Below are 11,755 nucleotides of genomic sequence, written 5' to 3' on the forward strand. Positions count from 1 at the left end.
GACCAGAGCCGGCCAGACGGCGGTACAATGAGGGCCGAAAATGTTCATTTTCAGAAGGTTATTGTCAAATCATCGATCGTTTTCAACTGTAGTGAAAGCTGGGAGAATCTTTTCTGCAAAATGTTACTAACCCCGGACCCCGCATTCACTATATTCGCTCTCCCCGGACCCCGCATTCACTATATATGGTCTCCCCGGACCCCGCATTCACTATATTCGCTCTCCCCGGACCCCGCATTCACTATATTTGCTCTCCCTGGACCCCGCATTCACTATATCCGCTCTCCCCGGACCCCGCATTCACTATATCCGCTCTCCCCGGACCCCGCATTCACTATATCCGCTCTCCCCGGACCCCGCATTCACTGTATCCGCTCTCCCCGGACCCCGCATTCACTATATCCGCTCTCCCCGGACCCCGCATTCACGATATCCCTCTCCCCGGACCCCGCATTCACTATATCCCCTCTCCCCGGACCCCGCATTCACTATATCCGCTCTCCCCGGACCCCGCATTCACTATATCCGCTCTCCCCGGACCCCGCATTCACTATATCCGCTCTCCCCGGACCCCGCATTCACTATATCCGCTCTCCCCGGACCCCGCATTCACTATATCCGCTCTCCCCGGACCCCGCATTCACTATATCCGCTCTCCCCGGACCCCGCATTCACTATATCCGCTCTCCCCGGACCCCGCATTCACTATATCCGCTCTCCCCGGACCCCGCATTCACTATATCCGCTCTCCCCGGACCCCGCATTCACTATATCCGCTCTCCCCGGACCCCGCATTCACTATATCCGCTCTCCCCGGACCCCGCATTCACTGTATCCGCTCTCCCCGGACCCCGCATTCACTGTATCCGCTCTCCCCGGACCCCGCATTCACTATATCCGCTCTCCCCCGGACCCCGCATTCACTGTATCCGCTCTCCCCGGACCCCGCATTCACTGTATCCGCTCTCCTCTGGACCCCGCATTCACTATATCCGCTCTCCCCGGACCCCGCATTCACTGTATCCGCTCTCCCCGGACCCCTCATTCACTGTATCCGCTCTCCCCGGACCCCGCATTCACTATACCCCTCTCCCCGGACCCCGCATTCACTATATCCGCTCTCCCCGGACCCCGCATTCACTATATCCCTCTCCCCGGACCCCGCATTCACTATATCCCTCTCCCCGGACCCCGCATTCACTGTATCCGCTCTCCCCGGACCCCGCATTCACTATATCCCTCTCCCCGGACCCCGCATTCACTATATCCCTCTCCCCGGACCCCGCATTCACTATATCCCTCTCCCCGGACCCCGCATTCACTACATCCGCTCTCCCCGGACCCCGCATTCACTACATCCGCTCTCCCCGGACCCCGCATTCACTATATCCGCTCTCCCCGGACCCCGCATTCACTGTATCCGCTCTCCCCGCACCCCGCATTCACTATATCCGCTCTCCCCGGACCCCGCATTCACTGTATCCGCTCTCCCCGGACCCCGCATTCCCTATATCCGCTCTCCCCGGACCCCGCATTCACTATATCCGCTCTCCCCGGACCCCGCATTCACTCTATCCTCTCCCCGGACCCCGCATTCACTATATCCACTCTCCCTGGACCCCGCACTCACTATATCCGCTCTCCCCGGACCCCGCATTCAGTATATCCGCTCTCCCCGGACCCCGCATTCACTATATCCGCTCTCCCCGGACCCCGCATTCCCTATATCCGCTCTCCCCGGACCCGGCATTCACTGTATCCGCTCTCCCCGGACCCCGCATTCACTATATCCGCTCTCCCCGGACCCCGCATTCACTCTATCCTCTCCCCGGACCCCGCATTCACTACATCCGCTCTCCCCGGACCCCGCATTCACTATATCCGCTCTCCCTGGACCCCACATTCACTATATCCGCTCTCCCCGAACCCGCATTCACTATATCCGCTCTCCCCGGACCCCGCATTCACTATATCCGCTCTCCCCGGACCCCGCATTCACTATATCCGCTCTCCCCGGACCCCACATTCATGAACATGGAAATGCAGTTATTTTAGTAAATATAAACTGCTAAATCACTTTTCCCATCGGCAGTATATAGCAGTCTTATGACTTCTATCAGTGTCCAGTACAGTACTGGTTAAAGCTTGTAGGAGGAGTTTTCTCTAGGAGGATGCAGAACCCCTGACCTCTGTTTGGACAGTGCTGATTGGCCCTGTGCTTATCACAAGCACTCTCCCAAGAAAAATAAAAACCTCTCTAGCAATACACACCAAATTGAGCATGTGCAGAATTCATCCTAGAGCTCTGTACTATCAGCAGATGGATTGGGGACAGTAGAAGAAGAGGAGAATCACAGTAGACAGGATCAAACATCCTTTTTACACAATGCAGAGGATTAACCCCTTAGGTTCCACAGGCAGTATAACTAGCATGCTTTGCTGCCTCTACAGACGGATTGAACTGTTGGGGGTTCAGGAACACTTTAACAAATTGCTAAGAGTGAACGAGGTTTTCATAGTCCCATACAGTTGTAAGAAAAAGTATGTGACCCCCTTGGGATTCCGTGGAGTTTTGCATGAATTGGGCATAAAATGTGCTCTGAACGTCATCTAAGTCACAACAATAGAAGAACACAGTCTGCTGAACATAATACTACACAAACATTAGATGTTGCCATGGTTTAATTGCCCATAACATGTAAACATTCACAGTGCAGGGAGGAAAAAGTATGTGAGGCCCTAGCTTAATGACTTCTCCCAGAGCTAATTGGAGCCAGGAGTGAGCCAACCTTGACTCCAATCAGTGTGATGATATTGGATGTGTTGCTGACACCTGTTTTGGGTTTACTGGTTTCAAGCAGCACTGTCTGATGTGAACCATGCCTCGCAGAAAAGAGCTCTCAGAAGACCTACCATCAAGAATTGTTGACTTTCATGAAGCTGGAAAGGGTTACAAAAGTATCTCCTTAAGCCTTGATGTTCCTGTGTCCACGGTAAGACAGACTGTCTACAAATGGAGAAAGTTTAGCACTGTTGCTACTCTCCCTAGGCGTGGTCATCCTGTAAAAATGACTGCAAGAGCACAGCGCAGAATGCTGCATGAGGTAAAGAAGAATCCCAGAGTGTCAGCTAAAGACCTACAGAAATCTCTGGCACATGCTAACATTTTTGTTGACACATCTACAATAAGGAAAACATTAAACAAGAATGGAGTACATGGGAGGACACCACGGAGGAAGCCATTGCTGTCCAAAAAGAAGATTGCAGCACGTTTGAAGTTTGCAAAAGAGCACCTGGATGTGTCCACAGCACTACTGGCAAAATATACTGAGGACAGATGACACCAAGATTGAGTTGTTTGGGAAGAACACACAACACTATGTGTGGAGAAAAAAAGGCACAGCACACCAACATCAAAACCTCATCCCCACTGTGAAACATGGCGGAGGGAGCATCATGGTTTGGGGCTGCTTTGCTGCCTCAGGGCTGGACGGATTGTTGTCATTGATGGGAAAATTAATTCCAGAGTTTATCAAGACATTTTGCAGGAAAACGTGCGACCATCTGTCCGCCAACTGAAGCTCCGCAGAGGATGAGTGATGCAACAGGACAATGATGACCCAAAGCATACAAGTCATTCAACAAAACAATGGCTGCAACAGCACAGAATATGCCTTCTGGAGTGGCCCAGTCAGAGTCCTGACCTCAACCCCATTGAAATGCTGTGGCATGACCTTAAGAGAGCGATTCACACCAGACATCCCAAGAATATTGCTACACTGAAACAGTTTTGTGAAGAGGAGTGGTCCAAAATGACTCCAGATCGTTGTGCAGGTCTGATCTGCAACTACAGGAAACGTTTGGTTGAGGTTATTGCTGCCAAAGGAGGGTCAACCAGTTATTAAGTCCAAAGGTTCACATACTTTTTCCTCCCTGCACTGTGAATGTTTACATGTTATGTGCAATTAAACCATGGCCACATCTAATGTTTGTGTAGTATTATGTTCAGCAGACTGTGTTCTTCTATTGTTGTGACTTAGATGACGTTCAGAGCACATTTTATGCCCAATTCATGCAAAACTCCACATAATCCCAAGGGGTTCACATACTTTTTCTTGCAACTGTAGTTAGTCTGGCTGAAAAAAAACAAAAGTCCATCCAGTTCAACCATAAAAAAAAGTTATAATCCTCCATCCACAGTGAATCCAGAGGAAGGCAAAAAAAACCCAGCAAAGCCGATCCAATCTCCTCCTGCAGGGAAACATTCCTTCCTGATCCCCCGAGAGGCAATCGGATATTCCCGGGATCAATAATCGGATATTCCCGGGATCAATAATCGGATATTCCCGGGATCAATAATCGGATATTTCCTGGATCCACGTTCCCTATAAATGTTATATCCAGTTATATTCTGTGTATCTAAGAAAGAATCCAGGACTTTCCTCCAGCAATCCACTGAGCTGGCCACACCCAACTCTGGAGGGAGTCTATTCCATATTCTCAGCTCTTACTGTGAAGAAACCTTTCCATGTTTGGAGATTACATTTCTTTTCCTCCAGATGTAAAGAGCGCCCCCTTGTCCTCTGTGATGACCTCAGGGTGAACTGACAGCCTCAGCTGTGTATGTTTCCCTCTGAGACTGTGTAGTGGGGTGGGGTGTGGCGGTGTGTCCATTCCCTTCACTCAGGTCTCAGATTACACTCAGCTCCCTGCTGTATGCTGTGCAGCGTGAGACATCAGCTCCCGCCCCCTGCCTCCTGCAGGTCAGAAATGAGGTGTAAAATGTGTGATTTAGGAGGCTGTAGAGGAGAGACTGCTACAGATAAACAGGTACAACTTATGTAGAAGGATTTGATTCTGCTCTGTGTGTCGCCTCTCTGGGGATATGGAGGGTTGCAGCCATAGACAGCAAAGGCAAAATAACCACATAAAAATCTATTAAAAGAGAAGGATGGACAAAGTTTTTTTGGTTTCTCTTGTGGGTCACAGATCTGGTTCTCGCTCTGGAAGGATCCCAACTTCAGGGTCGGGATCCGCTCAGATTCCTGAGGGACAGCTGGCTCCGCCTCTCATTGTGCATTAGCCACTCCCACCCCCTCTATAGCCCGGCTCCAGTGAGCAGAGCACAGAACGGAACATTTGGGGTTCCGAAGGTCTTTCACCAGTTTAGTTCTCAGTCTCGCCATGTTTGGTGTCTCTTTACTTGACAAATCCCCAAAAATGGTTATTTAGAAGTTCTGAAGTTCATTTTAGTATATTTGTCGCGACATAAAAAATTGCAACTGATATCATTTTATTCTGCAGGGCTTGTGCTTCACAAAATATATCATTTGGGGAATTAAAGTAGATTTCTAGTAAAACATGCAGATTATAATGTGTATATAAAATGTCAAAAATTGTCCTTCTGGTTGGAGCCCATTGGACCCATCAAAACCACAAAATCCACCGTAGTATATATCCGGAGCCTGGATGGAAGGCCTGCAGAACATGGTGGTCTTCAGACATGGTGGTCTTCAGGATAATCCTCAGGAGGTTGACTAGCAGCCGAAGAATGGCCGAAGCACTCTGGGTAAGGAAGTCCATGGACTCGCACTCTGGGTAAGGAAGTCCATGGACTCGCCCTTTAATAGTCTCTGCAGTAGACTATCTACTTAAAGGGACAGTCCTTTATTGAAGTTCTCTGAGCCCACAATCTGCTGCCTCTCCCTTCCTAATCAGGAATGGCCCTCTGGCTATCTACATGGCACCTGAACCTGGGTGGGAATGGAATTCCAAGAGCCTGGAGGGCTTGGCCAGTCCTTCATCTAAGGATCGTCTCATCAGAGAGAACTTCCTGCAAAGTATGGCAGAAATCTGACACTTCGTACTCTAAAATATCCGTGTTTCTGACAAGTTTACAGTCTAAACCCAAAACCAACAATTTCATACATTCCACCTTACCAGTCCTTCGATGTGGTGGCTGCATTAGTTTTCTTTTTTTCTGGCCATTTTCCTTCAATTTCACTGGACAATCCTGAACATAAAACACTTTCTGTTCCTGTGGGGCTATGCTCACCCCCCCCCCCCCACTATGTCTATGGAAACCCCTCCACTCTGTCTATGGAAACCCCTCCACTCTGTCTATGGAAGGGGCCATAGTTGTCACCCAGGCAGAACTACAGACATATCGGTCTTTGTTGGTCTCCATTGCGTAGTGGGTGGAGGGAATAGTAGGTCACAGAGGGAAGGTAACATTGATACAAGGACACCAGGACAGGAAGTGGAAACATTTCTTTGTCTGGAGTCACACGTAATTTCTGGTGGTGACAGAAGAGTACCTCTCATTTCATTGCTGATCCGGGTTCGATGATCTCGTTTTTCTTGCCTCGGGGTCCAGCTCTGCCGCTTTCTGTTATGAAATATGAATGAGTTTATCTTTTATTTTATTCAGATTGAGAAGATTGTATTTGCAGCTGGAGGATGGGCTCGTCGTGATGTCAGCTGCTTCTTCCGAATAAATTGTGACACCAATTCACCTGAATTATCAACGGAAATTCTTTTCTCTTTAATGCCTTTTGGGGTGTTATGTAAGAGTTGGCACTCCTCCCGGGAACCAGGAAATCCAACATACACATGAGATGATCCATGATGGATGATCCATGACATGTCTGACATGGCCAATTTCTCAGCCAGGCTTCCATGGAATCCTAGGGTTCCTCCAGAGGTTTCTCAGTGTTCCTCGAGCAATGAGCACTGTCTGCCCCTCAGATAGGTTCCCACTGACACCATCACTCTAATGTATCCCGAGTTGTAGATATAGTCGTGTTTAGAAGGGGTTCCCTGAGGCCGGAAAGTTACTTCAAGGGTTCCTCTGTGTTGGATAGGTTGGGAAAGGCTGATCAATGGAGACCACTTGGCTTGTGATCTTTGGGGAACAATCAACTGGTCAGAAATGGGTTTCCAGGCCAGTCCCATTATCACCCTGAAGGAAGGACAGCAAACGGGGTGGTGCCCACGGTAATTTTAGTACAGATATTCGGAACCCCAAAACTGGGTGCTGTGATATGCACATAGACCCCAGCTTCAATGATTGCCAGCTCTGGGCTGCCCCTTCCCTTGTCTCTCTATTGTCCCATCACTATGATTGGTGGCCTCACTAACCAGTAGGAAGAGCCAGAGCAGGTGACCACTCTTCCCATATCAGAGGACCCCGTTTTTCGGATCCCCAGAGCTCTATAACAAATGCAGACACCCAATACTTTCTTTACCTAAAGGGAACCCATGGAGGGCAAAGCAACAGGCTGACCCGCCAGAACATTCCGGTCAGCGCTCTTAGCCATTGGCTGAGAGCCCTGACTGGGAGCCCATTGGCCGGCCTTTTTTGGTCATGCCCCTTCGACAGAAGACAACCAGATGGTTTCTATTGAACCGGACGATGCTGTCCAACGTTGGGCCCCCCCGTGTTCTAGAATTTAGGGTCTTTTCGAGGTTGTCATATGTAAGGAAGACATTGTCGTAGAATATATCGCCCATCACATTAAACAGATGGGGTCTGGAGTCTGTGATATGGGGGGTTGGGGGGACATCTCTGCCCAGAGTTCTGTTCATCTTTGCTGAGAGCATGCTGGATGACCACGAGATGCTGAGATAAATGAAAGTCCTGCAAACAGAAGATCCCACACAAGGCCGGTCACAGGCAGAAAAACACATTATTATTATTGGGATTTATATCACCGACTGATATTACTAAATAAAGGGGGACGGATCAGTTACATTACAATTCGGAGGGTTAGGAAGTCCCTGCTCACAAGAGCTTACAATCTAACCGGGAGGTGCACGTTGTACAGTAACTGTGACGGGTGAGCTGATGGAGAAAGTACAATTTCAGTTTCAGGTGGAGGTGGGATAGGCTTCCCATTTGTTAGTGTATCTAAATCTGCTAGTCCATCTAACGCTTCCCTCCCCCGTGACTGACAATGCTGCTTTCCAAAGGTGCCCCCTGTGCTCCTTCCTCCAGAGTGGGGGGGCGCTCTAATACAGGAGGTGTGTTACTGGCCAGATCGCCAGGTGAAAGTAGAGGGAAGAGGACACATCTCATGATTGGGCAGCACAGTGGCTAAGTGGATAGCGCATCCACCTGGCAGCACTAGGGTCATTGGTTCGAAACCCAACCACGGCACCACCTGCCTGGAGTTTGCATGTTCTCCCTTTACCTGCGTGGGTTTCCTCCGGGTACACCAGTTTCCTTGCACACTCCAAAGACATGCTGGGAGGTGAATTGGCTCCTGTCTATATTGTCCCTAGTATGTGTATGTATGAATGTGAGTTAGAGACCATAGATTGGACGCCCCTCAAGGTGGAGGAATTAGTGGAGAGGGGGAGCTGGTGGAGGGATTGGTGGAAAGGGGGAGCCGGTGGAGGGATTGGTGGAGAGGGGGAGCCGGTGGAGGGATTGGTGGAGAGGGGGGGCCGGTGGAGGGATTGGTAGAGAGGAGTGGCTGGTGGAGGGATTGGTGGAGAGGGGGGGCCGGTGGAGGGATTGGTAGAGAGGAGTGGCTGGTGGAGGGATTGGTGGAGAGGGGGAGCCAGTCAAGGGATTGGTGGAGGGATTGGTGGAGAGAGGGAGCCGGTGGAGGGATTGGTGGAGAGAGGGAGCCGGTGGAGGGATTGGTGCAGAGGGGGAGCTGGTGGAGGGATTGGTGGAGAGGGGGCACGGTGGAGGGATTGGTGGAGGGGGGGAGCCGCTGGAGGGATTGGTGGAGAGGGGGAGCCGCTGGAGGGATTGGTGGAGAGGGGGAGCCGGTGGAGGGATTGGTGGACAGATTGGTGGAGAGGGGTGGCAGCCACAGATGGCTTTGCAAAGTTGATGAGTCTGGCAACTGCATTTGAGGTCTAATAAAGGGGGGATGGCCTGTATACAGGTAGGCCGAGGAGGGAGCTGTAATTAGTTTGAGGTGAGAGATAACCAGGGGGTGAAATTGTAGATTTGTGGTGTCATTGGTGAGGAAGATCCAACGGTCATCTCACCGAGAGATCAGACATCCCTACAAATTTCCCTACATCCTTCATGGTAGCTTCTCCTGACCTGCAAGCAGAGACCCCCTTTAAAAGTTGGCCGAACGACCACTATGAAGGTGAATAGTTACCTTGTATAAAGAATATGAAAGATCCGCAACATTCTCTGGATTGGTTGTTCCTTCTATGGGGGGAAATAAGGCGCCATGTAAAGCCGGATCAACACAGGAAGCCAAATGTGTGTTGGAAAGTTCCGTCCCCCTATCATAGAAACCGTTATCAAATGTGCTAATCAATCAAATCTGTTATAGATTTATCCATCAATTATGTGCAAACGTCTGATACAAATCACGGGATTTATGCTCAGAGCTCTTTTACTGACACAAATTCGCCCGTTATTATTATTGTATCGCCCTGTCTGCTCCCCTCACCACCATTGTGATGAATCAGACAGCTGACAGATATGATCATAATGGGATTTACTTACATGACTTGTACAGCACTATGGCTCTTGTCATCGGTGATGGTGGATGGTTGGTTGGTTGGATGGTTGCTTTGTTGGTTGGTTGGCTAGTTGATTGGTTTGTTGGTTGGTTGGTTTGTTTGTTGGCTGGCTGGTTGGTTGATTGGCTGGCTGATTGGTTGGTTTGTTGGCTAGTTGGTTGGTTGGTTTTGTTTGTTGGCTGGCTGGTTGGTTTGTTGGCTAGTTGATTGGTTTGTTGGTTGGCTGGTTGGTTGGTTGGCTGGTTGATTGGTCTGTTGATTTGCTGGTTGGTTGGTTGATTGGTCTGTTGATTTGCTGGTTGGTTGGTTGATTGGTCTATTGGTTGGTTGATTGGTCGGTTGGTTGGTTGAAGGAGATAGAGTAGGCTTATGCTCTGGATCCCAGCAGGTGGAATATTATGTATCTGTTGAACTCTCATCCCAGTTGTAGACGGAGTCGGGAGGTCCCAGACTGCAGGGGTCCCGTTTATTACTCGTCTTTCATGTGGCAAACTTCAAAGTGCGTCTCGGCTCAGCACAATGTCTCCCTGTTATATAGAGCCGTTGCCATCCACATTTTTCACAGTGTGGGACATAAACTATGTGACAGACATCCATTGTTAACAAGTCTAAATGAAAAACGTGACGTCACGCTGAATGTCGGCGGTGGGCGCAAAAATGGAGGCCTCTGTGATGTCCTCTACTTCAAAATTCTACATTCAGATTACAGAGCTAACCCAGCCTACGGGAAATCTGCTACCAATCCAATCCGGATAATATTCCATATGTGCTAAAGTCAAGAAGTTACAATATTCCGCCTTTGAACCGAGTTGGTGTCCCTTGAAGACACATTCAGCAGGCCTCTTTGTGTGCTTCTGAATTGAACTGCAGACGATTTTCGTGTAATGCCGCCTGATGGTCCCATTCCACCGTATATATTGGCCTTTCTCAGCCAGGTTCCTCCAGTCCAGTTCCTTGAGCTGTGGCTGATTGGCCTCCGATTTGGTGATGCTTGAATGGTTCTGGGGCCAACAGCACACGGCAGAGCCGGCCGCATGACGCCAAAGATCTCATCAGCTGCATTCTGGCCACCAATGTAAGAAGAATCTTCCCCATTGAATTGGTTCAGCAGGGTCCCTGAGCCCGAAATTATTTCAAAGGTTGTTTTGGGGTAAAAAGGGTGAGAAAAACTGCTGCAGATAAAGTGCCCGGGGGGGAGGGGGGGGTGCGGGCACCAAGGGCCACACATGTGTCATGTTCACTTGGCTGTGTCCCCGGAGTCAGGAGAAACGGAACGATTTCCTAGTCATTGGAATACACAATCACAATGGTGTCACAATGGCAATAGAGAGAGAGGAGGAGAGGAATAGAGAGAGGAGGAGAGGAATAGAGAGAGGAGGAGGAGAGGAATAGAGAGAGATGGAGGAGAGAGAGAGAGAGAGGAGAGGAATAGAGAGAGAGGAGGAGAGGAATAGAGAGAGGAGGAGAGGAATAGAGAGAGAGAGGAGAGGAATAGAGAGAGGAGGAGAGGAATAGAGAGAGGAGGAGAGGAATAGAGAGAGGAGGAGAGGAATAGAGAGAGAGGAGGAGAGGAATAGAGAGAGAGGAGAGGAATAGAGAGAGGAGGAGAGGAATAGAGAGAGGAGGAGAGGAACAGAGAGAGGAGGAGAGGAATAGAGAGAGAGGAGGAGAGGAATAGAGAGAGGAGGAGAGGAATAGAGAGAGAGGAGGAGAGGAATAGAGAGAGGAGGAGAGGAATAGAGAGAGGAGGAGAGGAATAGAGAGAGAGAGGAGAGGAATAGAGAGAGGAGGAGAGGAATAGAGAGAGGAGGAGAGGAATAGAGAGAGAGGAGGAGAGGAATAGAGAGAGAGGAGAGGAATAGAGAGAGGAGGAGAGGAATAGAGAGAGGAGGAGAGGAACAGAGAGAGGAGGAGAGGAATAGAGAGAGAGGAGGAGAGGAATAGAGAGAGAGGAGGAGAGGAATAGAGAGAGGAGATGAATAGAGAGAGGAGGAGAGGAATAGAGAGAGGAGGAGAGGAATAGAGAGAGAGGAGGAGAGGAATAGAGAGAGGAGGAGAGGAATAGAGAGAGGAGGAGAGGAATAGAGAGAGATGGAGGAGAGGAATAGAGAGAGAGGAGGAGAGGAATAGAGAGAGAGGAGGAGAGGAATAGAGAGAGGAGATGAATAGAGAGAGGAGGAGAGAATAGAGAGAGAGGAGGAGGAATAGAGAGAGATGAGGAGAGGAATAGAGAGAGATGGAGGAGAGGAATAGAGAG

At 49.7% G+C, this 11,755-nt stretch overlaps 1 long non-coding RNA gene across 1 annotated transcript in view; it reads right to left on the reverse strand.

Annotated features, from left to right (window-relative positions):
- The window catches only part of LOC149427530 (uncharacterized), a 19,232-nt gene extending 9,250 nt beyond the window's left edge, over nt 1–9,982 (reverse strand). The window contains exon 1 of the long non-coding RNA XR_016311261.1: nt 9,482–9,982. This is a non-coding gene — a long non-coding RNA (uncharacterized LOC149427530). The remainder of the gene's footprint in view (nt 1–9,481) is intronic.
- Between the last annotated feature and the right edge of the window lie 1,773 nt (nt 9,983–11,755).

This window comes from Staurois parvus, unplaced genomic scaffold, assembly GCF_062004578.1.
Source record: "Staurois parvus isolate SC_StPar_1 unplaced genomic scaffold, SC_StPar_1.0 ptg003678l, whole genome shotgun sequence".
Classification (NCBI taxonomy): Eukaryota; Metazoa; Chordata; class Amphibia; order Anura; family Ranidae; genus Staurois; species Staurois parvus.